This window comes from Ochotona curzoniae, unplaced genomic scaffold, assembly GCF_017591425.1.
Source record: "Ochotona curzoniae isolate NIBS_2020 unplaced genomic scaffold, NIBS_Ocur_1.0 contig_2321, whole genome shotgun sequence".
Classification (NCBI taxonomy): Eukaryota; Metazoa; Chordata; class Mammalia; order Lagomorpha; family Ochotonidae; genus Ochotona; species Ochotona curzoniae.
Window position 1 is genome coordinate 21687941 of NW_024465421.1, and position 26761 is coordinate 21714701.

The window sequence follows — 26761 nt, forward strand, 5'->3', positions numbered from 1 at the left end:
AGCCCTAATTACCAGGATCTTGTGCAACACAAGCCATGTCAGGGCCGGCTCCTGCAAGACTAGACCACCGTGCCTTTGGGATCCTCAGCACCTCGCCACTCCACTTCCTCCAACTTAGTAAGCACAAGTGTGACTTCCAGCACAGCTGACTACACTACAGGAAAGGTCCTACTGCTTTTGTTGATGTTCATTCATTCACAACAGACACTGCCAATGTGGTGAGCTGCTCCAGGTGCCCCTTCTCTCTCCCCTCAGGCACAGCTGGGGAACGAAGGCATCTGGGCCACATGGCCAGTGCCCAGGTGAACACCCTGCCCACTCCAGGAGGAAGACGCAGAAGGGTATTGCTATGCTCCCAAGCCCACACCTTTATGCACAAGGCAGAGCTAGTGACCCTGCCAACAGCTCTCAGCTCTGGGGACCAGAAGTTGATGCTGGGGCTTTGACTCAGCCACAGCACCCCACTTCACCTGCCCTGCCCGGCTGGCACAATTTGTGAACTTGCGATTCCCAAGCCAGGGGCTGGCACAGCAGTAAAGCTCAGGCCAACTAAGGGTCCCTTTGAACCTGCCAGGCTCCAGGCTGGGTAGCAGCTGACAGCTCCAACCCCAACCCTCAGCCGTAGCAGGAGCCCTGGGCTCTCAGGCTGGGATCAGCCACACTCTGGGTAGAAACTGGTGGTGAGGGGGTGGCTGGAAGGCTCTTTCGCGACTTGAGCTCCTGTCCAGAGAGGCACAGACAGCCCAGGCCTTCCAGACATCTCCCATACCTGAGTGCTTGCTTTGATTCTTTGATCCTTCATCTCTGATGCAGCTTCCTGCTGGTGCACATGCCAGAAGGCAGCCAGTGCTGGCCGCGCCCCGGGGAGACCCAGATTGAGCTGTGGGTTCCTGGCTTCAGCCTGGCCCAGTCCCAGCGTTTGTGGACACCTAGGGAGTCAACTGGCAAAGGAAGCTCTGTCTGCCTCCCTCCACCCCACCCGATTTTCAGTCTTTCAAATAAACAAGAACAAATGCAACGACAATATGGACATACTGGCTGGCACACAGCTTGCTGCTGGTTTGGAATCTGTGTGCTGTGTTTCGCTTTCTTCTCAGAACAACCTTGTGCTGTGAAGGAAAAGGGTGAACCTCACTTTCTCCTCTACCCGAGCACCCTGAAGCACCTGACACAGAGCCAGCAAACATCAGCTTGGGAACGTTTGCTTAATAAATTAAAGAGCAGAGGACATCAATGAATAAATGAATGAGTACCTGCGACAACTCTTCAGTGCCTGGCATGCAGTAGGTGCTTAACTAATGTTTGCTTATGGATGCATGAATGAGTGCAATGACAAATGAGCCAGGCTTTCAGGGTAGTAAGCAGACATGAAACCAAAAAATTCAGACAGTTCCCGTGGAGACAGCAAAGCTCCCCACATCCTCCCACCAGGAGTGGCTCTCATGTCAGTTCCAGGCGGAACGACAGCGCTAAATGATTGCCTAACAACTCCACTCTGGTGTGAGGGGCCCTGCCATACAGCAGGAGAATCAACCGCATTCCCTGGGCGCCGCCAGCAGCTGCATCCCCACATTTGGGGTGCCTTTTCCACACCGTTCCCTCCACTTTTTTATCATGCTGAGGGCCCTTCCCAGGGACCCAACACTCAGAAGCCACAGGCCAAAGCTACCTGTCCGCTGGCATCATCCCAGGGAGGTGGAGATCCTGAGAAGGGAGTTAGCAGTGAGCTCCAGTGAGCCTGAAGAGTGGGATGGCTAAGGTTTCCCATGATGCTGTTGTGTGTGGTGGTGGGTGATTTTACTCAGGGAAGCAGTAGTTGAGCCCTCTTGGCCTCCAGCTCCCAGCCCCTGTAATGGTAAGGGGGAAAACAAAGTGGCTTCCATCCACACAGCCTTCTGGCTTCACCCCTGCTGGTGCTTCTGCTCCCAGGGCAAGCACCTTTTGAGAATTCACATGGTAACAGTGTACTCCTGTGCTGTGTGCTGAAGGTATGTGCCCATGCTCAACCCCAACACGGCACTGCTAGGAGTGAATGGGAGCAGAGCCCATAAGAAGGGGCCCCAACACCCTTCACCCCTTCACCATGGGCAGACATGATAAAAAGCAGCCATCAACACACCAAGTAGCAGGCCCTTGCCAGACACCAAGTCTCCCAAGGCCTGAATCTTGAACACTGAGAAGCTTCTAGAGCCATGAGAAGCTCCTGGAACTCCAAGAACCTTCTAGAACTTCAAGGAGCTTAAGGAACACTGAGAACTTTCTAGAATCATAAAAATCTTCTGGCCTTATGAGAAACTTCTAGAATCAGACATGTGGTTGTCAACACCCACATCACAGAGCTTACTGCCCTCATGCCAGCTCTCAAGTGACAGCAAGAATGGGAGTAAAGTAATGAATCCCCTCTCAGCCTCCCTGGCCCCAGTGTTGGGGACAGATGGAGGCACTGGGCATTATGGCTACTCTGCAGCAAATGCAGACATGGAATATTCCCAGCTCTGAGTCATGTCCAGGCTAAAGTGAAGAGCACTGGTATGACCTGTCAGAGCTGGCTAGCTATACAGACACCATGTTAACTCAGTCTTCCAAGACCCTCATCCTTGAGGCCAAAGGAGTTATGGCCTAGAGCAGGGGCTGAGACAAGTACAGAAGCAGTGCAGTACCCAAGAACAGGTGCCAAGACTCCGTGGAAGGAGAGAAGAAGGAAGAGGGTTACATGGGGTTGCAGGACGGCCGGAGAGAGGGGCAGCAGAAGTAGGGCAGCAGCATGGAAAGAACTGTAGCAAGCAGAGGACCTGAAACCACAACAGGGCACATGGGACTGCCCTAAGGTGTCTGGAGATGACAACAGCTCAGCACGGAGCAACCTACGATCCTATTCCCATTGGGAGAACAGCTCTCTGCCTTCTAGAAGCAAACAAGGCTGGAGTGGGGTGGAGTGAAGCCACATCAGAGAACTGCCACAAAGCTCCTTGGGGGAAAGATGGCCCAGGCTGGTACAGGGCAGTGTTGTTGCCCTCCATGTGGCAGGACCCATGGCTTCTGTGGCTGCCGCAGTAGGGAAGAGGATGTTTCTGGCACTGCCCAAGCCCATGTAAGGTCCCTGTGGGCCACACCTTCCCAGCCCCGAAGCATTTACAATGCCTGGATTGAGAATCCCTGGCACAGAGGCTGGGGAGGGAGACGTGGGTCTGAGACTCGGCCAGAAACAGGATGGACCTGCGGTGATGGACTCACAGGGATCCTGAGCTTCAGCATGGCCTTGAAATGAGGAGCAGAGAGCAGGAGAGGAAGATGAGAGGTCAGCACAAGTAGCTGTCCAGGAGCCGCTGAGGACAAGGGTCCCAAATGTGTGCACTAAGAGTCCTGGGGGCTCCCTGTGCCCCAGGCCACTGGTACATCCCAAGGCATCCTGTGGCCCCAGCCTTGTCCCCCAGCTGCATAGCCCATGACCCCTGGGGAGGAGCTGGCTGAGGCAGACGGGGCGCCAACCTCCTCCCTCCTCAGCCGCCAGTCACTGCACAGCACCGGGACTAATTGGACATCTGCTGCAAGCTGCAATTTGCTAAATTGCCTCACACTCTAACTTCTGGCAGGGACTAATCGAGAGTCCTCAACTGCAGGCCCAGAGCCCTCCTCAGTCTGAGAACAGAGCTGCATCTCGCCCAGGCTCCACTGCATCTTAGCCCACTCCAGGCAGCCGAAGGCCCCCACTGAGGGTCTCTCAGGACAGCGCGTGGGCGGGATGCGAGGCCTCTGGGCAGGGCTCCTCCAGGAGCTCGTCATCAACAGTCCCCCCAAAAAGACGGGAGAGGAAGATGAATGAGTAATCAGAGATAACAACACACCAGATTGAGTTTAATCAAGAGCTAGAACAGCTGAGACAGGAAGCACGCTTTCTGGGGGTGGACGTGAGCTGCGTCTTCTCAGAGAGTCTACCGCAAAAAGGGTCCAGCCTTGCTTAGAGACAGGTCCTGGCAGGCACCTGTGCCTCAGAGTCCAGCACCGTATGCTGAGTGGGGTGCTTGTTGAGAAGGCAGCTTCCAGGGCCCTGTGTTTGAAAAAATTCAGGAGACTGACCAGGAACTCTTGGGAATCAGGACCCTTTAAGCCAAAAGGGCCATGTTCTGAGCACATGGCTAATGTCCATGTAGTCTGAGAGCAAGCAAGGGCACCCACCAACCTCTGCATTCCAGACCCCTTGGGAGAGGTCACTGCACGTGTACACAGCTGCCTCCAGAGTCCACGGGTACATGGCTATGGTCCCAGCCCAGCTCTCACTTCCTTCTGGGAGACTGGACACAGGCACCCCTCCTGACACAATGGGCACCTGCCCCCTCCCACCCACGTGCTCCCATGCTGCCATGTGAGAGGCTCCTGAGTATTCATATCAGCTTCTGTCTCCTCCAGGAAACCCTCCCAAGTCCCTCAAGACTGGTAAGGCCTCTTCTGTGCCCCTGTATCTCCATCCCCCTGTCCTTACAGTAAACGACATGGCTGCCCCATCTCCTTTCTCAGGAGTCACAATTCACAAATGGCAGGAACTAGAGTTGCGTTCATTTTACAGAAAAGCATGAGGGGCAAATAACTGGAACTCAATGACACCGTGAAGCTCAAAGATGTGTCTAAAATCACCAGCCTGCCTTCATGGGGCTGACATGATACCTGCCTCCTCTGCCATCCCAAGATGCACAGACAACCTGACAAGGTGGATCATGACTCTCCTGCCGACTCTGTCCATCTGCACAATCAATGATCTCACAGCCCACACTCGAGCTAGGCAGCACAGAAACCCAGCTGCTACCCAACCTCCAATGATGTCCAATGAACTCTGCAGCCCAGGAGGTGAAAGCTGGACAGCCCAAGCCTACAGAGCAAGGAAATGTCAGGGCTATCTGAATACAGTGAGCAAAGGAAGGGAACCAGAAGCAGAAGGACAGGAAAGGCCATCAGCGCTGGACGGCTACCCCTGACCAAGGGTCTTCCACAAGCCTGGCCATCCACACAACAAATCATCTGGGGGGAAGCTATGATTTTTTCCCCATCTGTTTCCTCTTTGAACAACTGAGGGTTTTTCCAAAAGGTTCCAATTTTTCTTTCTGTGGTTGCTGTTGATGGCATTCAAAGGCCTTTGGGGTAACAGGTGCATTTCAAATGAGTGGAAATAACAAATAAATTGGATCCAGGATTTACAGCATTAGCAATATCTTTGTTCTCTTGTGTCAATCTCTGGCTTATGGACAGCAGATCTGCACAGCCCACGGGAGCCCAGGGAGATGGAGGACAGACATGGGCTCCCAAAGGAGGAAAGAGGAAGGGATGGCAGGGGAAAGAGGAGGAGGCAGAATAGGACCTCACAGACCCTCATATGCAGTACAGTAGTTTTAGGCCCTACCACCCAAGGCCCATTTGCCCCACCATCCTGGTCCAAGTAAACACCATTTTCCGATATTTTCAACAGCCTTCTCCTGGTTGCCCTCACTTCATCACTTTGTCCATTCACCCAGTGCTACACACACAGATACACATGCACACACAGGTACAAGCACACACATACACACAGTCCTCTGATGAAATACCTCACTCCCACACTTTACAAAGCTGAATCTTTCTTAGCTTCAACTGTAGGCTAACCTGTCACTTTCTCAGACCTGTTCCCACCAAGTAATGGTCCTACCCATCATATGTCATTAATATCCTGTTTGCTCCTCCTTTATAGTTGTTACCATGGTTAGTAATCATAAATTATTGATATGCTAATGAAATGTCTCTTTTGTGTGGATGATTGGGAGCATGAACAGATGGATGGGTGGGTGGTGGGTGGATGGATCGGTGGGTGGGTGGACGGATGGATGGATGGATGAATGGATGGACGGGTGGGTGGGTGGGTGAATGAGTATATGTATTTATGGATGGAAAGGTGAATGGGCAGCAAGGTAGAGTTATGAATGAATGGATGGGTGGGTGGATGTTTGGATGGATGGGAAGATGGATGGTTGAATAGGAAAGTAAGTGGAGAGATGAATGCATGACTGGGTAGGAGGAATGAGAAATGCAGACATGTGGATCTGCTTTCATAGGAAGATGGCTAACACACTGGAAAGACTTAAATTAGGGTTTTAACAAACCAGGATTTGTACCTACCATTTACTTGGAAAGTTGCCACACCCACTTGTTTGCACACTGTCCAAGGCTGCTTTCACACTGCACAGTTGAGTAGTAGATGCAGAGAGAAAACCTGAAAGCCTAAAAGTCACCATTTCCTTTCCTGGAGAGGGTGCTGCCTCTCAACCTAGAAGGAAGGAGTTCTCAGAATGGGAAAGAAAGGTTGTCAAGTGCTGTGCAGATGTGAAACTTTAAAAGGGACAAAAACAAGGTCAGCATCTAGTTAGTAAAACAGATACCGATGCTGAGTCAACAAGAGTCGGGGGTATTCACACAGGAACAGGCTTTCCTGGAAACAGTGAACACTCTGCCATTAGAGGTGTGCAAACAGGAGTGAGATAAATGCAACATAGAATGCTGCAAAGATTTTCTAGCATCATCCACACAGCTGGCCAAGGACTCCAGACTTTTTCACTTGTCCCTGACATGAAACTCTTTGGACATTAGGTGAAACCTACAGATCACTTCTCAGAACATTATTTACAAATGTATAAACAATGTACAAGGACTTTATAGTAAAATATAGATGGACATTTTAATAATGGATTACGTATATGCAGTTAATTATCATATTACATCACATCCACTGGTAAGTCATAACTAGAGTTTGCTTTCTCTGAAGATCAGTAAGCAACAGCCTGCAGAACAAATGTGGCTCACCACTTGCTTTTGTAAATAAAGTTTTATTAAAACACAACCATACCCATTTGTTCCCACAGTGTCCATGCTGTTTCATGCTAAATAGCAGAACTGAGTAGCTGGGAGAGTGACCAGATGGGCTGTAACACTAGAAACACTAGCTGACCTTTCACAGGAAAACGCAGCTGCCTCCTGGCACAAAAGGCTTCCAGACATCTGTGACATTGTGATGTGGTATGAAAATGCCTGGGATGTCCACTGCTGACAGAGTGACAAAGACTGATCATACGACTGTGCTGTGCTCCAAAGTTCACACTCAACAGAGACAGCTTCACATGACAGCTTAGCAAGAATAGTGCTACGAGAAGGAAGGAAGGAGAAATGAGGGCTCCGTGGTACAGGGATGCTGTGGGGGTGGCTAAAAGGTTTCCAAGGAGACAACGGTGATGGGAGAACAGTGTTCTAAACGTACCCAATGCCTTGTGCTGTACACTTTAAACCACTTAATATTCTTTAACCATGGTAAGATGCAATAAAAGCTAAACAAAAAATGACATTATTTTCACCCAAGTTTCTGAATTCCATCCAGAGACTGCAGGTAAAATCCCCAGCTGCCAACCCAAAGGTTTCTTTGCAACCTTACAGTGCAAGGCATCATCTAACCTGCTCTTGATCCCCCATAGAGTGGCTGCAGAATGGAAGAAAGTGCTGCAGGGAGCGTGCAGTCAAGGCCCTGCACCACCACTGCTCCTGGTGGGGGACCCTGCCCACCAAAGTTGTACTGCCTGGTACACGAGCCACCTGCAAAGGCTACCATAACCTGTGATTGAAGATGAGCAACCAAACCTGAAACCCGGGACCTCAGCCATAACCACAAACAACTTCCCTTTCTGTCCAACCTAGATGTTCCAGGAGTCCACATGCACAGGGATAAGCCTCTCCAGGCTGTGGGCTACAAGGCCTGGGAGGATTTCATTCCACAGCAGACACCTCCTATTGTGCCCTGGACATGGGAGGCCCGACCCACAGGGCATGGAAGGAGAAGCAGAGCACCCACTCCCAGACCCTGAAGCACAGCAGCCAGGATGAAGCACACACAGTTACGTGGAAGACACCCTCCAGCCCTCCTCAGAAACCAGCGCCACAAGGCGCCCAGTGAGCCTCTCAGAGCCAACTCCTAAGCTTAGTCTCTGTCTAGGTGTGCTGCTGCCCTCCACCCTCTGAAGACACAAGGCTCAACGCAGGCGCTGGCAGAGGGGAAGGCGGCATCTGGGAAGACAAAGGCCTTGGATGCCCTGCAAGGCAGGGCGCCTAATTGCGGAACTCAATTTTGTTTTCATAGGAATCAATTTGGAGGGATTTTCATTTTCAATTATTCAACAGCATCCAATTTTCCCTCTACACCTCCACAAGGCAAGGGGAGAGAAATTGCACATGTCAATCACTGTGGAAAGCCACTGACCGGCCTGAGGTCACCCTACAGCAGGCCCCACTGGCTGGTGGAGGGGGAGCACCACCAGAGCTTGGCGACATGCCCTGGATTTTTCCAAAACAAGTGAAGACCCCAGGTGGCCTCTGGACACTGATGAGTACTGTTCTCCATGTGAAAGAGGAAGAGGCGTAATGCCATGCCAGAAAGTGTAACACCCCCAGGGGATGCAGGTGGCGGCCTCTCTATCCTCATAGTCCTTCCATTCCTGGAGAAGAAGAGGCCTTTTATAAGTCCTTGCAGCCAAGAGAGGACATGGGGACCCTCTCCCCCAGTCTCCATGACCCTGGGAGATTTAGTTTAATTATTCTGAACCCTGGCCTCTTGCTTCTTCAAAGGGAGTGAGACCTTTAGGCTCCCAGACCCACAGATGTTAAACAACTGGCTCAAGATGCAGCAAACACTTAATAGCAGGACCTGGACTGGCACTGGGGAGTGAATCTGTCCAAGAGAACTGGACCTTAACTCTGGCACATGCATGGCCATCAAAACACCCCATCCTCCCACTGGAAAGACAGTTCCATGATTTACATCTCAACCCACCATGACTCTGTGAGACTCACCAGGTCACCTGCTCAACCCTGACTCACTTCCAAAGTAAGTGTCTGCCCTGTACCAGACCTCGCAAGAGCAGATAACAGTGATGAAGTGAAGGGGCAACTGTTAGTGCACAAGAATTGGATGCCCCCTTCTCTCTGCTAGGAGCCCTCACCACCCTCCAGGATCCACAGCAGGATGCTGCAGGGGAGGCAGACAGTGAGTAGCCAGAAGCTAAAGATGCTACAAGGAACTGTGTCTGAGTAGAGTACAGCAGAGGCTACACCAAGAGGTAAGCAACACAACAGTGACAGATGCATTCCGCAGGTCAATGCCCCAGCCTGCTGCCTGCTGCCTGCTGCCTGCTGCCTGCTGCCTGCAGCTGGAAATGCTTCTCTGTAAACGTAAAGCACACTCAGGGAACAGAGCTCAGGCTGTCTTTGTGCCAGTTGAGGTTTGTAGGTTTGTGCCTCCTCTGGAACTTGGATCAAAACTTGACCCCAAAGGCTTGAGGAGGTGATCCAGCCACAAACATTATACCCTCAGATCTGGGGGTGTGGCGTCAGGACAGGGTGCACTTCTGCCATCCACCATGTGCAGGCACAGCAAGGGGATTACCCTGGAAACCCACAGAAGTCCTCACCAGGCACGTAATCTGTGGGTGTCTGTCTTGCAGCAGCTGCATCCCTGTTCCTGAGGAGTTGCCTAGTGTTTGGTATTTTGTAAAAGCATCAGAAATGGACTAAGGAGATCTGAAACAGAATCCTCACAAAGGAGCAGGGAACTCTGGGAGGTAAACAGTAATGGCTTCAGGGATGACCACTGACCTCATCAGGTGCCCATATTACACACAGACAGCTCTGCACCTGCCAGTCATGCCTCACTAAGGCTGTCTTCCAAACACAGTACCAGAGTTCCCATCTGTGCTTCCCCTGCTAACAGGGCAGAGCAGTGACCACATGCCCAAGAATGCCCGTCCTGCTCTAGGTGTTGTCTTAAGTGCTGTCTGCCTAGCATTGAAGCCTCAATTCCATAACAAGAAATCCAAGGACAGAGGGTAAACACTTGCCTGGCAGCCAGACTGTAAGGGAGCCAGGGGCAGTAGTCTCTCTCCAGGGAACTGAGTTTCAGAGAACTTGCCTTCACTTTCACTGTCCCATCAGAGCCCACCCCTTCCCTGCCCCTCCATCACACTAACACATGTATACGGGATCGATCTGGCTAGGACCAGCTGAGAGGGCAGTGTGGACTGGCCGCCTTTGGCCCAAGACAGAGATGGAAAATTTACTCCCAGTCCCCTTCAGAATGGAAGAAGCCAAGAAGAGGGAAGACTGAGCTGTCAAAATGTATTGGGAGGAGGGCTTTATCTGCTCTGCTCCCACAGGTGTGGTCCCATGGAGGTAGAGGCTGCAGGGACCCTGGCAGGAGTTCCTTGGGCAGTGCTCGAAAGGGGAGAATAGGTGCCAGACTCCTCAGAGTCCAAGGTTATCAGGGTCCTGGCTGCAAACCCAGAAATGCCAGGCTCTCAGGTGGGTGCTGTGAAAAGGGCTGCCGTAAACCTCAGGGGCCTGAGGCTAGCAATGCTATCAGCCAAAGAGGGCAGAGAGATGGCTTCCTCTGCTTAAGTTAGGGCTGTCAGAGCAGGGCCTGGATCTAGACAGGCTTGTTTAACTGTCTGATCCACTTAAAGCCCTGTGAGTTGGGGAGAGCGGGGAGACAGTGCAGGGCCGACGCTGGAGTGGCGTTGCGATGATTCAGGAGGAGGTTGCAATGCAGCAGAGGGAGGACTTCCAACTCTTTCCACAGGGAAAGTGGCTTCCTCAAAGTCCTTTTCATGTATCCTTGGACGAGGTCACTTGACAGGATGGTGGGGGAAGGGATACTTGCTGGGTCTCAGACAGCTGGGCAGGGAAAGGGCCTCACTCCCACATGTCCACCAGACTGTACACTAGATTAGAGAATAATGACCATGCCAGAACGACCCAGCCACAGAGATGAGCCTTCCTCGTCCACCTCCTCCCAAATCCCCTGCTCCTGCTTCTCCTGCTCCAGGATTTACAGTCCAGACACTGGCATCCTTCAGCAAGCACCTGCATGCTCAATTCCAACCAAGGAGCCAAGGACATGAAGCTGACTCTGGAAGCCAGGCATGGGACATAGCAGAAGGGGCCCAGGGTCACAGCCCTGACCATGATCAAGTGTTTTCATCCCTGAGAGCCCAGGTTCAGGTCCGAGAAAGAAAAAGAGAGAGTGTGAGAAAGAGAGAGAGTCCATCTTTGGTTCCAAGGTTTCTGTGGGCAGAGCAATGTCTCTACAGGGTCTCAGAGAAGGGGCCTGGTGAGGTCATAGCAGGGGCAGGGTAAGGCTAGAGGATCTTGCTAAACTCCCAGGCACCCCACCCGCTTCCCAAGCACATCTGACAAAATCCTAATGCCTGAAGGGATGGCCTCAGGAGACAGACCCCCCTATCTCCCAGAAACCACTCAGAGACTGGAAGTCTTGTTGATGGATTCCTGAACTTAGAAAAGGAACTCAAGAGAATGCATCTGACTTTGGTGCTGTGTGAGGGGTCTTCACCCCTCCGAAGACCTTACTGCCATCAGCATCAAGGACAGCCCCCAGGACCCATCCTGGTCCACTCCTTGCTTATACCCCAACCCCGACGGCCCTCTTTGGCCCCTTCCTCCAGCCCAGCTTCCACCATGAGCTCTGTGACCTTCTGTTCACTGCACTTTGTGATGTCTGGCTGCTCTCATGTGTCCCTGCATTAAGTTTTCACTCTCTTTACTCTCCCAAAAGGCATTTGTCTAACATCTGCTGTGTGCCAGACACAATAGAAACCAAAGTACCTGGAACTCCAATCATGAATGGAATATTGGGAAGAGTTGCACTATTAGAAAAGCTTGTCAGCAAGGCTTGGTTTGAAAAGAAGTGAGAGAGGAATGAAGCAGATGGGTTTGGATGGTGGAGACCCAGCTGGCTCCTACTCATGTTCAATCATCGTCACAAAACTGGAGCTACTGTCAGAAATGCCTGCCCAGGCATACGCACATGCACGTACAAGTACATGCACACACAAAGCAGCATGACACCCAAAGGAGAGATAGTGAGGAGGACAGGAAGGGAATTATCCTCAGCTGAACCCCAAATGGAATTTGACAGCTGTCCTTTGTGGGTGGACCTCTTGCCTGGGGTGTTTATTTGCTGCTGAGGAAGAGAAACTGAGAGAAACGATGGTTTTTGTCTTGGATCCCCAAGGGAGAAGTAAACGCAAGAAGCACAGAATGATGATTTCCCAGCCTGGATCTAAAGATTAAGAGTTCCTCAGAAAGGAGTCAGGAGATGCAGGGTGTACTCTGATGAGACCATGGAGCTCGAGTCTGGGTGTCATCCTTGCTGAGGAAGGAGATGGTTCTGGAACTTGTGCAGAGAAAAACAGGCTGCATCACCAAACAGTGAAAGCTCAACACCATTTGGGAGGGGTTCCAGGAAGCTTCCTCCCTGGGCGAGGGAGAGAACTCATGGGACAGGTAGCAAAGGGGAAAGCTGTTGCACCTACCTGGAAATCCCAGCTCACTGAAGCCTAGGGCTATAGCAGGTGCAACAGACAAGTAACAGAGAACACCCTGAAGGAGCCACTGGGTGCTGACAGTGGGTCCTGCCTACCAGTAGGAATCAGTGGTTCCCATCACCCCAGAGCACCCACGGGGAGCAAAGGGGCACCCACAGCCACAGGAGCTCTAGTAAGAACTGCTGTCTCACTGGTCCAGTGCAGAGGAGCTAAGGACCACATCCCTGAGAGCTGTGAGATCCGACTGAGCATAAAAGACAGCAGCCCAGCTGAAATCTCCCTGCAGAATGCACAGCATGCAGTGGATTTCAAGCCCCTGTTTCCACCTGAGTTCATTAGTGAGCCCAGCACTGAGTTCTCCACGGCACCAATTTCTGTGAGCTCCACGGTTTCTCAAGAAGGGATAATAGATGTGTTCGGAAGCGTGGGGTGATTTATTAAAGTGCATTGTATTGCAATGGCTTTACAAGAAGATTAATTTTTAATAAAGAAACCTATTACCTCACTCTTTGAGGAACTGCACACACCTAAGAAAAATGATTCCCTCTTCCTCCGTGGAAAGCGCCGTGACTCCTTTCCTGGAAGAGGAACCACCGCTTCTCTCAGTGCCTCCCTAGAGAAGAGGAAGGACTTTCTAAGTGGCATCCAACCAGAATCTGAGCCTCTTCTTGGTCCATTAGTGACCGAATGCCCATTTTTCAAGCTCCTCTCTCTTACTCAGGAGCCAACCATGGAGCATTCAGACAAGGGCTTGAGAGATGGATAGATAGAAAGAAATGAAGAGCACCCTGCAAGGGAAGCAGGTACCAGGGAATAAGCCAGAAAAGACAGAGAAACCGGGCACAGAAACACAGAGACAATGGCCAAGAGATGAGGGATGGGCTGTCAGTACCCTCCGGGGCAAGTGCTGGAGTTTCCTCATCTGAAAAATGGGCACTGAGGAGATCCTGGGGTGGAGCCAGTGAACCTGAACAAGGGCTGGTGTGCTGGGGTTGCTGGGGTGCTGGGGGTGCTGGGGGTGCTGGGGTGCTGGGGCTCGGTGGGGGGGATGTGAAGAGGGGAAAGGGGAAGCAGCAGCTGTCAGTACAAACTCAGATTTTCCCAAGGACTGAGACTCTCTGTTTCCTTATTGTTAGGAACAGCAGACAAAGGGATGGAGTACACGGCCAGAAGGAACCTCAGCCTTTAGCAGATGAGCTGTGGGGATCCACAGCTTCATGACCTTGGAGACAAAGCAGTCACTGAGGTTAATATAGAGAATTACTGTTCTTATCATCACTATCAGAATTGCCTTAGGTGAGTCACAACATATGCCACAAACCAGTTAAGAACCTACCATGTGCCAATCCTGGCATTTCATTAAGTGCCACTCCGGGGACCTGTGACATCAATGGGGACCATCAGGTTTTTTCCTGAGTTCAGGGTAGAATGAATCACCACAATTCCTGATAAGACTGCAGCCAAATAATAAAACAGCAATAGTGGCTAATAGACAGTAAGCACTTGGTCTATGCCAGACGCCACATGAGGTACTTAATGTATTAACCATTCAATCCTCAAAACAACTCCACACATGAACAAACTATCAGAAAATTCTGTATCTTAAAGAAGAGCCCTATTGAGTAGGGCTTAAAACTCAATAACAATAAGCCTTGCCTAGCCTGATATTTAATGTAAACGAGCAGAATCGTGTAATAAGTGGTGTTTGTATCTGGCTTCTTACACTGAGTGCAACGCTTGCAAGGAGCATCCACGTTGTATCATGCACTACCTCCTTCCTTCCTGGGAGGAATATTATCCTTCTGTCTGCACAAGTCACACGGAAACAGTCAATCAGCGGAACAGAGGCAAGAGTGACACTTGGGAGGAGATTCTTGAGAAGGAGGTTTGTTTTGGCTCATGTTTCAGCACCCAGAAGCACACAGTCCAGGGCAGGACAGCCTCGTCAGTCTGCTCTCAAGGACAGAACAGGTGAGGAGGTGGGTGCACATGGCAGCCCGAGGAAAGACAGGGAGCACACTCCCACTACACACTCAACCCTCTCCAGGTAGTCAGCCTCCAAGGGCAAGCTCCCAGGAGACTCCCCTCACAGACACTGGAATTAAATCAAGCCTCCCTCTTTATCCACCAACAGCAAACCACGAACCTTTAACGTAGGACACTGGGGACTCCAGCGCATGCATGAACCATGGTGGTTCCGCAGGTGGGTGTGGTACTGGCGAAGATGTTCTGGTATCACGGAGGGCATGTCTGCAATGCCACTGTCTCACTGAATGCCACTGGACTGTATGTTATAAAATGGCTAAAATGATTGGCTTTACACTACATGCATCCTGCCACAGCAAAATTATTTCATAATAAGAAAATCTAAAATTCTAAAGTCTTTGCAGCATGAGCAATGGATCTGAATGAAAACATCACCAACAAAGACACCCACCTGGTAACAGCAAGTGAAAGATGCTGCACACTCTTAGGGTTAAGGAAACGCTGATCAAAATCACAGGATACACTGCCACACAGCCACAAAATGTCCAAGAGGATGAGAGACTGTGCCACGTGTTGCTAAGTACAGCCAGAAATGAGACTCCCCCATACTCTGCTGGTGGGAATGTAACATGGGTTGATCACTTGAGAAAATTTGAAGAATTCTTAAAACTCTAAACATTCATCAACAAATGACACAGCCATCCTACTTTCCCACTTTTGGGCCTTTTTATTCGAGATAAACAAAAAATACACCCACATAAACACCTGTCCATAACTTGTAACAGTCCTGAACTGCAGAACCTAGGACACATCAACTGCTGAATGGATACACAAAATACAGCCTATTCACATCCCAAACTACAACTTGGTAATAAAAAGGAAACATTATTACTTGCAGAAACACAGTGCATTGAAATTCCCTGCAAGTATTCAAAGGAAAGCAGACATAGAAGACCACACTTGTGGGATAATTTCTATTCAGTTCCTACGAAAAGCCCAATTCATAGAGAAAGGCAAATTCATAGAATGATATCACTGGCTTCTGTACTTTCAGAAGTTTCCTGGAACTGGAGGTTCAGAGAGTAGAGAGGGACTTGATCACAGTATTTGGAGGTACAGGAGAGGTTCTGAAACTGGAGTGTGGCAAGGGTTGTACAGCTCGATATAAGAACACTGTATCCCATCTATGAAGCTCCTTTGTATTCTACCTAAGAAGCACTGTGTCTCTCTAGGAAACATCATATTCCCATCTAACATATATTGTGTCTAAGAACTATTGTACCCTACACACATAATGAGTGAGTAGGACAGTGTGTCAGTTAGATTCCAACAATGCTTTAAAAGAAGACATACTACATGATTCTATCATAAGATTCTAGAAAAGAAACCAGTCTACTGATTTGGGAAACAGATGGTGGTGGTTGCAAGAGGAACAGATAGTAGCAGCAGGCATTGAGAAACTGCAAAGAGGGCATGAAGAAACCCTCGGGTCATGGACATTCTCATCGCTCTGTGCTAATGGTTTTATGGTCAAATGGAAATGCAAAGAGGTGCCAGACTTTACTCCTGGGGACTTGTGTTGTGGTACAGTAAGTGAAACAACAGCACCTCATACTCAAGTGCTGCTTGGGGTCCTGCATGTTCTGATTCCAACTCAGCTCTCTGCTAATGCTGCTAGGAAAAAAGAGGAAAATGGCCCAAGTGCCTGCTGCCCTGCCACTCCCCATTTGATACCTTAATGGAGTTCTGGGCCACTGGCTTGGGTCTAGCCTAGCCCTGGCTATTGCAGATACATGATGAGAGAAACAGTGGATGGAAGATTGCGTTCTCTCTCTCTCTGCTTTTCAAATAAATATTTAAAAAAATTTTTTTGATCTATATGCAGTTTTCTGGATGTCAGGCACATCCCAATATATTTCTTTCCTAAAGGAGAGGAGATTCCAGTGAGAGTAACCTGATTCTTGGTGGCCATCACCTTTTCCACAAATGAGGGGAGACACTGAGACTCCACTCAGTATAAAGAAAACTGTCAGAGGCCTCTGTACCAGGAGGAGTTTTACCTGAACTCTGGCCTGTTCTGGAGGTCCAAGGCCTGGGTCCATGTGGCAGTGAAGGACAGCAGTGATATCAGAGATGACATCACACCTACTCACTCCTCTAATCCCACCACAGCCTGGCTTAAGTCTCCCTGAAGTTCGGAGTACATACCACTCCTCCAACCATAGCACAGAACAGGTGTCAAGTGTGCTTTCCTTTGCAAAAACTAAAGCCCCGAGAGTGAAGCCAGTTCTCAGGAGTTCTCAGAGGACTGGGATCAATGGAAGAGACAGAAGCAGAAAGTAAAGCAAAGTTGGTCAGCCCCCAAAGATGGCTGCTGTGATTAAGCCCCAAAGTGGCAGCCAGTTGCAGATGCCCTCAGCCAGGCTTGGCCTCGAGGGAGCCAGTCTTCTCCTTCCAGGGGCCAAAGATCCTCTGGAGGTTCTCCCTGAGCCACTGCCCAGGGAAGTCAGAGTTTTCTGCCTAAAGTGCAGGACCACCAGGCTGGGGCTAAGTGAATTCTGCAAAAATACCTCAGCAAAGGTCCAGGAAGAAACTGCAAGTGACCCCAGCACCTCTGCCAGCAGTGGCTGAGCCTAGTTTGGGGGAACAGTTGAGGATTCAGGCTCTGGTGTGAGACATTCAGGTCCAGATCCTGGCTCCTATGTTCATTCACTGGATGCAGTGGACATGATTGCTCACTCCACTCCAAGGTTTATTTCCTTCTATGCAATGCAACCAGTCATGCCCTGGACCATGCACTCTTCACTGGGTCTAGAGAACTGGACTTCACCCCTCACTGAGCCTTGGTATAGACTGTAGCTCCAACCACCCAAGCACCTGTCTTAGCGCCCCATTTGCCATTTTGCGACATCCTGGGAAGCCACAGGCCAGGATACTCTATGAGCTGGCTCCCTCCTGGGTCATTTCAGAAAGCTATTTGACTGCCAGAGTTGGAGCTGGGTTTCCAGGTTATTTTCACTTACTATTAAAATTGGGTCATTACTGAACACATTTGGGTGTAGACTAGTTTGCTAATAGGGCTCATTACAGTTTCCTTATAACTTCATCGTACAGGCAGCCACACAAGTGTGTACACAGGGATGCACTGAAAGGAAGGGTGAAGCTCAGAGAGAGCAACTCTAAGAAGCCTTGGAGTCTGAGAGGCAAGGAACTCACAAGTTTGATTCTCCACCAGCTCTTCCCAAACTTTAGTAGGCATGGGTGTCATCTGGGGAGCTTGTTACTCCGCAGCCTCTGGTTGAGCTGGTCTGAGGCAAGGCAGGAGATTCTTCAGCTCTAACAAGCTCCCAGATGATGTGCACGCACAGGTCCAGGCTGTGCCTTGAGGAGCGCAGAGTGAGACCACTACAGGCCTCCAGAGTCACTCGCACCCAAGATGGAGGAGCAAGCAGAAAGGATGGCATACTCAGCCTTGTTTGCAGGCATCATATCCAGGGCCACCCAGACCATTTCTTCCTGCGTCTTCACTCCTCATCAAAGCGCCTCCTGGTTTTATACTAGTTGTGTCCTAACAGGTGTCACAGGGGTCACAGTCTGAATGAACATGCTGAAGTGCTAACCCCCATGTTGGAGTGTGACTATATTTGGGGATGGGTACTTAGGGTTGAACGAGGTGACCAGGTTGTTGGCATCAATTGGAAGTGATTGGTTTCCTTATGAGACAAGCACCAAGAGATGCCCAGGGGGGTGTCCAGGAGAGGGTGTCCAGGGAGACAATAGCACCTGCAGCCAAGGAACAAAGCCTCCGAAGAAACCAGGCCCACTGGCACCTTGGTCATGGCCTTCAAGTCTCCAGAGCTGTGACAAAACTCATTTCAGTCGTTTGGGTCATGGAGAGCACCTAGTGGGCAGTGGGTTATTACAAAAGCCAAAGCAAAGAAACTCCTTGCCCAGCACCTAGCCCAGCAGCACAACTGCAATGCCTTCCCAGAGTGGATGAGGGCTTGGTGGATGGGTGTTTGCCAGCAGTGGACCAGGTGCTTCTCTGCCATGCAAGGCCTGTGTCTCAGCCCACCCCTGCTGCCACTGGAGACCCTCCCCAGGAACCAAACGGCAGAACCTCAATCCTGCATTCCCCAGCCTCTACACACTCCTCTTCTTCCTCCACCCAGGTCCAGGCAATTTCTTGTAGCAGCACATACTATGACACCCTCCCTCTGGTGACTGATGAAGAAGCAAGAGAATCCTAACACCCAATAGCACTGACAGTGCCAGATGTCCCACGGGTCTTCTGCAGTTTCATGTGCTCCTGATGTTCCATCATCCCATCCTGACTCCCTGGACAGAGTTCCCAGTCTTTCTCCAGGCTCCAATCCACTCTGGGTCCTGGAAGGGAGTTTTCTGGGGATCATCTCAGTGGATTTGTTTCCCTGATGGCTCTGGCCAATGGGAGCCATTACAGGATAGCAGGGGGTGGAAGGAAAGGAGGACCTGGTCCTTTGTTCTCCCTCCTCGCCACGTGCCAGGAGATGGAGATGTGATGACTTGCCCACCCAATCCTACCTCATAGAAGGTCACAACCCATCCGTACAGCAGCTTCACCACAAAGTCCCCCAGGCCCTGCCCCTCACCCTGCAGACTGAGAGGTAAGAGCAGTCCCCAGGGCTGGGGGTTGTTAGCTGGGGGATAAAGCTTTCCTTTCATCCGCCTCAACCCTTTGATAAGTCATCTCTTCATGAAGCTCTTTTCACGTCTCCATCAGTACACACCATCCACGCGCATTCCTTGGAGTGCCCCGACTTGCATGTCATCTTGCACTTTCGATCTCCAACCGTCATATTGAATTCTGAAGAATTGGCATTAATTGCTTCCTGCTGGAGGCTAAGGGAATCAAGGCTCTGCACCCACATTTACATAAACAGCCCCAGGCTGTGAATTAGTTCACAGAATTCTGAACGTATGGAAGTTAATTTGTATTTGCAATGCATGAGACGCAGGTAAATAAGCCCTTGTTGAATGGAGAGATGGGTCAGTGAGCCAGCACACTCTGATGGACTCTCTTTCACCCAGCGTTTTCATCCACATCATACGTCACCCACAGGCCTCACAAGCCACTGCTTTGTGCTGCCTGATGTCTAGCCCAGAAGACCCTCAGCTAATTGGTCTCCCCCTGCCCTACCCCTGCAGCCAGCTTCCAGCCCCAGCAACACACCACACCCACTGCTTTGAAGAGAACCCCTGTGCCAGCAACCTGGGGTTCCCAAAATGGCATTTTTCCACCCCAGGGCCTCTGAGTCACAGCAGCCCCTCATAATTCCTCCGCAAGCTTTTCCAATATGCTGCAGTTTCAGTGGGACTATTAAAAACCTGTCACAGAGACACTGGTAATGGCAAAACCATTTCTCAGCACCCATCAGTCCCCCACATATCCATGAGAACTGCACCATGAGGAGGGACTCATTTAGAAAGTGTCAATTCTGATTATTAGTTTGGGGAAAACACCTGCTAAACATGTTTGCCTGAGAAGGGAGCCTGGCAGACACAAGGGCCACCAACAGCCATGGTTGCAGAGAAAACCCTGGAGTCCAGGCCCTGCCTGCTAGGAAGCCTCCATGATTAATTATGACTTGGCCACTACAGTGCCAGAATGAGAGGGAAGACAGAGGAGGGTGCAGGAGAATGGAGGGTAGGGAGGATGCAACATGCAGAGGATAGGCTTCCCCATATGCCATCTGGAGATCAGCTCATGAAATATCCTGAAGACTCCCTTACAAAACTGCTGTCCAAGTTCAAACCCTTATCAATGATAAACAACCTCTACTCCTATATCTCACTAAAATCTTCTGGACTACAGGACTCTACACTACTACCACTAAACCAAGTTATACATTGGTTTAGTTCATTTATCTGTAGATCCATCCATTCTATTTATTCACACACAGGTGTATATAACCCTCTCATCAACCCAGCTCCTCTACAAATCTATCCATCCACTGTCTGTCCATCTATCCGGCCATCCATCCATCTGTATGTCCACCTATCTACCCATTCTCCACCCACTTATTCATCCATTTATCTATCCCTCCGTCCAGCTATCCAGCTGTCCATCCATCCATTCATCTTGTTACCCACTCCTCAATTTATGCATTCATTCAACTGGCACTTCCAGAACAATGACTCAGTTTCAGAAAATGTGCTGGGCCCAAAGGATACCAAGATTAATCAGGTAGCTCTCTGTCTAGAGAAAGAAGTAGACATACTCTCAGGCACTACTGCCCTGGAGGAAAGAGTACTAAGCCATCTAGAGTACTGAGGCAGAACTTCTTGAGGGAGATTCCCAATCTGGGTTTTGAAGGGTAAGCGGGAGTGTGATGGGTAGGAAAGGGCACAAGTTGGATAGGTGAGTCCCAGCCACAGAAAGCAGCACAGACAAAGACATGCAAGCATGATGTGTAAGGCATGAGGCAGAAGGCCAACAGGGGAACAGCAGGCTCTGTGATGTCTCAGAGCCTTCACTGCAGCCACATGGCTGTGGAGTAAGAGATACTCAAAGCATGCCGGGTTCCCTCCTGTTCCACTCGGCATGGCCTCTCTAAGCCTAAGGTGGTGCCCTCAGACATCAGGAGCTCAGTGTACTACCTGCAGAATTCTGTCACTTTCTGAATCAAACCCTGTTGCACCTGATACCTGGTGAACACCCAACTCAGGGAGCTTTGTAGAGCAAGAAAATAAATGGCAGAAACCATGCATGTGCATCCTGTCCTTCATTTCAATATTCACTACAACCTTACAAAAGAGCACCAAAAGGGCACTATTTTTCTTTATTGAAAGAGTTTTAAGTCTAGTTCATTTTAAAGTCAGGGTTACACAGAGACAATAGAGAGTGAGTGAGAGAGACAGATATTTTCCATCTTCTGGTTCACTCCCCAGACAGCCACAACAGCCAAGACTGAGACAGGAGGAAGCCAGGAGATGGAACTTCATCCTGGTCTCCCATGTGGGTAACAGAGGCCTCAACACTTGGGCCATCATCCACTGCTTTTGCAGGCTGCTAGTAGAGAGCTGCATTGGAAGTGGAGCAGCCAAGACATGAACCAGCACCACAGGATCTGTGGCTGGGAACAGGCCTGCTTGTGGAGCAAAGGGGATGCCCTGGCTGGCTTGTGGTTCCCACTGGTGAGTGTGAAGGCCAGAGTAGCGGCTGTGATCTGATCTGGACATGGCTGTGGTCTCCCTCTGACGGTGTTGGCCTTGCAAAGATGGCCTGATGCTGGGCTCCTGATGCTCTAAAGGGGAAAATTGTTCTTTGCCTCTCCCTCTTCAGAAGCACCAGGGCGAACTTGGGAGAACTGTTTGTTTGTTTTTTTAGATAATTATTTTTATTTTCGATGATTTTTACGTAGTTGATTAGGGTGCAAAGGGTCAAGGGCTACAGGAAGGTGGACAAGACCATTATTTCCACATTCTCTTTTTTCCTTCCTGTGTCTGGGAAAGGGAGGACATAAGGGGAGAAATCACACCCAGCCTCCCAACCACCTCAGTTCCCTGGGATGAAGGATAGCCATCCCAGTGTCCCCATTGTGGGGCACGCTTCAAGGAACCTGCTCAAGTGGTTTTGATAGCTCAACGGTTCTGAATTATTGCCAATCTCGCCACTCCAAGTACGATAAAATCTCCAGAATCCACTGATTCACATAGTCTACCTTAGAGTCTCCATTTGCCCAGATAGTCACTATCAACGCTTGGCTAGGGTGGTTGATCAATTTGTTCCATCCTCTGTTATTGTATCAGATGTCCTCCACCAGACCCAATGTACTGCCATACCCTCCATGTGCACCTGGATATGCTGTCCGGCACTCCGTCTGCATCACCGAGGAGGCCCAGTTTTGACACATGCACTCCATGGTCAGACCATGGAACCTGCAATTCTCTCTATGGTTGGGGTTCTGAGTCCAGAGATTCTGAAGAGGGAGAGGCAAAGAACCACTTTCCCCTTTAGAGCATCAGGAGCCCCAGCATCAGGCCATCCTTGCAAGGCCAACACCGTCAGAGGAAGCAGGAGGGCTTTCCCGATTGTGAACAGAAACACCTCTGGGGATAACAGAGAGAAGGGAAAGAGAGAATGGAAAAAAGGCTTCCTGAACTCGGTCCACATTTAAGCTCAACACTTCCAATTTGGGGAATTATTTCAGGCTTGCTTTTGATGGGAAGCATAAAGGGCAAAGTTTGGGCTGCAAATAAAATTGAGTGCAAGGAACCAGGAGAATTAAACCGCACCAGGAGCGTTTTAAGGAGCTTACAGGCAACTCGGGAGAAGAGCTTATTACACCGCAGCTTCCAAGGAGCCAGCGGATCAGATTTAATCTGTAAAGAGGCCCCGTCAAGGTCTCCTCCTCGGGCAAACACAGCCTCCTGCAGACCCAGGCTCGACAATGGGCTTCTCCCCAGCCCAGCCCAACAGGAAAACACACGGGCTGGCTGGCTGTGCCTAGGGGACCGACTTCAGCTCCAGTCGTCTCCCCAGAACACAGGGCTGCTCTGCTCACATGATCCAGGCAGCCAGTGCACGGGACGGTTCCAATTACCAACACTGCTAGGCAATCGCTTTGGCGCTGTGCTTACTCTCTCTGCCTGCCAGCACTAGCAGAGAAGAAACAAACCTCGTGTCGCCGCGTCAGCCCACCAGATGGTGCATCTATCAGCTGTGCCCGGTGTCTGCCACGGCGCCCCACTCTTTGTAAATCTCAGCCGTTTAGCGGCCATCACGTCGGTATTTTCTTGGCCTACTTAGCCTTTCAGCCTCATTGCCTGAAGTAACCGGAGTTGGCTTCTTCCCGCCATTCACCCTTGTCCCTGTGCCTGTTCAGAGATGTGTCTGTCTTCGGCTGTATGAGTCACTGCCCGATGCCAGCTAAGTCTATTACTGCCTGGAAAATTAACTCGCACACTGAGAATAATCACAGAAAAGAAATTTGTTTTCCTACAAGGTTGTTTTCCAGCTGTTTTAATGCAGATGATTTTACCCTGAAACCAAAATTGGGAAAAAAAAAAAAAAGACAGACCTTAAAATCTGCATAATTTTAAAGTGCTTAATGTAAATTAGATAGATCAGCCTAATTTTATTTCAGTACTTTTTAATTGCATTTATAATTAGTAAAATACATTAATGCACTACACAGAAGGTCAGAAGTTCTGGAAAAGGGATCTAATTAAAACGCTCTGCTGCATTTCTGTCACACGTGTGCCTGGGAACCTGCAGGTCCGCTTCTGGCCACACTCTGAATGGGGGTCTATTTTTAACTTCTTTGTGTCTTCGTCAGAACAGGGGATCCTGAGGTGGGCGATACCCTGTTCTCCATCACACTTGTGCATTTGGGCTCTCTGACGCAGTGTCCCATAAGTGCATCCCACGTAGAAGGAGCCAGACCTCACTGTCCTCACAGGGCAGAGTATATTTAACAGTTAACATGTTGCCCTTCTCCCCCTTCCATGTGCCTCCCAGGACATCCTCCCACCCCAACGGAGGCCTGGCTAAGGAGCTGATAGCAGCAGGCAGTGCTCCACAGAAGCCTGAGCCTCCAGAGGATGCTGTGCGCTATGCGAGAAGCCACTGAGGGCAGGCGTTCTCTTCTTCAATAACCCAACAACAGGGTGGCAGGATCCCTTTTATCCTCTGGAACTAAGTCAGGGGCCACATCAGTTTCTCCTTTGCTCTGGAGCCCCTGACGAGGCGTTTGTCTGCCACACACACCCTAGCCAGGGGTCCGGGTGACATGGAGATACTCAAAACATGAAGGCACAGGATGTAGCAGCCCAGTTTGCACTTCGTTTCCTTTTACTGGTCACCTTCACATTGTGAGGTGTGTGCTTATTCAGGAAAAGGAAAGATGCAACAGAGTTTCCTTAAGCAAGCTTGACTGAGCCAGAATCATTGACCCAGCACTGGACGTCCACGCCACAGCGTCAGCAGCACCCAGGGATGGCCTTGGGGTTCATCAGCACCCTCACCCCCACTGTCCCTAGCTTAGCACTTTTCGTACTTTTCCTGGAGCCATCTGTCTTAGTCTACACTCTTCTATATCTCCCAGATCTACCTCCCCCTACTGAATATATGTAACAGACAAGCACATACTTAATAGGAAACATGGAACATGCAAATGTGTCTTCAAAGAGATGCATATTCATTTTCTGGGCACACATAGCGTATATTTAGCAAGTGCAACAGAACATCCATAGATAGCAATGCTCCCCCACTTCCACTTGTTTTTACATTAATTTTTAAAAACCAAACAGAACACTTGAGTTCTGGGGCCCTCACATTCAGTGGGCAGGTGCAGAGGCCCATCCTCGTGTTCAGCACTCCTGGCACTCTGTCTGGCTTTTCATGCTGTTCACAGCCCAGTGGGAGCACTGTTCCAAATCTTCCTTCACAGAGGCAGAGTGCGAGCTTCAATCACACCCACAGTGGTGCTATGGCCCCAGAGCAGGCACCTGGGGGAGCCTCGCAGCTCAGACTTCCGGACCAAGCACCTGAGCTCCTCACCCTACCCCCCAAAGGGCAAACCAGAACATTTAGCAGAAATTCAGGAAAAATGCATAACGCTCCCATGCCAAGTGACATCTGACACGTGTGTTTTATACGGATATGTATCCAGATGTGTGACCTAAGCCACAGGACACACCTTCCCAGTCATGGTGCCCAGACAACCACCCAACAGAGATGCCCTGTAATGCTTACGTCTAGGTGCACAGCTTGCCAGGTGGCTCCAAGTGTCCACTCTTTGCCCATTGGGCCCCAATCCCTGCAACCTAAACCTGATCATCCTTGAGGAAGGAACTTGAGCATGCCTTTTCAGGAAAGCTTTCTTTGATCCTAACACAGACAGGGCACCCAGCAAACAGAAACCCCTTCCTCCCGGAGGGTCAGCAATACCAGGATTATCTGAGGGCAGAAATCAGTCTGCTATATAACTTTACCCATCTAACAGTCACAGTCAGGTTGCACCTGCCACCCATGCTTTCCAAAGCTTCTCACAACAGCCCTGTGAGTCATTTATTGCCACCTTTCAGGTAAGGAAACAGATCCCGAGAGGCCAGGTCACACAGCTGTGAAGGACAGGAGCTGGTCTCCAAGGGCTGTCTACTCTATATATTTCTAGGGCAGAGGATGCACTCAGTGCACGGTGAAAGACCAAACAGTGCACACTGACCGGAAGCCTCTCGTGCCACGTCTCATCCAATTAACCCCAGGCAGACAGAGGGAGGACGTCCCTGCAGAGCTCAGCCTGCTGTCTGAGGGTCTCGTGTCTTCCGGAGAAGTCAATATTTCATTAGGGTCCATCATGCAGGTCAGGGTAATAATTAATGACTATCTGCTGGTGTGACTGCTTATCGTATTTTAGCTTGATTCCAATAAAATCTAAATGGTCTATTAATTTTCCTAATAAATTTAGATATGGCCTCTGACTGCAATCTGGCTTTGATTAGCTAACAAAATATTTGAAGATAGGCCAAGCCAGCTATTTCAAATATTTCAGGCAAATACTTAACTGGATTTAGGATTTTTCTGTATCGGCTGGTGGCTGGGCTCAGCAGTGGGGACGGCTTCATAATTGGCCCCCAGCTTTCCAAACTGAGTCATCCGGGAGAGCCAACCCAGATTAGAGCCTGGGAGCCAAACACTATCGCAGTGACAAGGATGAGAAAGGGCAGAACAGGACAGCAGGGTACAAGTCTCACCAGAGGGCTCCCCGAGAGCAGGTGTAGACACACACTTCTACAGAGGTTGCCCACCCTGAAGATGTGCTCAAATCTTCACCACTGATGACAACCCAACCCACGAGGTTCATTGCCAGAGACCAAAAAGGTTGTAAGGTCGTGAAGGGAGAAGGGAAAACAAGGACACTCTTTCTCCCACCCTCTTTGCCCCACCTGTCCTATGACTGATCTCTTTTCTCCTCAGGTAGCAGCACAAGTATCAGGAACAACAAGCCCCCCCAGGACACACCTTCCTACACAGAGCTAGCTAACCCCTCTGCCCCCATCAAGAGTCCTTGTCACAAGCCTGTGCCAGCAGAAGTCTGGAGCCGGGCTTGAACCTTAGCATTGGCACTGCCTCTTGTTCACCTGTTCACCACAGGAAAACTACTAACTTTTCTACGCCTCGGTTGCTCTGTTAAGTGGGGTTGATAATGGCAGAGTATCAAATATTGATGGGTAAAATACTTGGTACCATAGCTGGTACATAATTAATTCCTGCTTCTAAAGGCTTAGTAGCTGCTGTTACTCTCACTGTCACTGTCTTCGTCATCATCATCATCATTACTATCATACAAGGCAGATAGCTCTGATATAACCTCGCCATTTGCTTCTGAGTG

General features: G+C 50.1%; 1 long non-coding RNA gene across 1 annotated transcript in view; it reads right to left on the reverse strand.

Annotated features, from left to right (window-relative positions):
• Positions 1–26761, reverse strand: part of LOC121151694 — a 294304-nt gene that overhangs the window by 12326 nt on the left and 255217 nt on the right. The window lies entirely within an intron of this gene.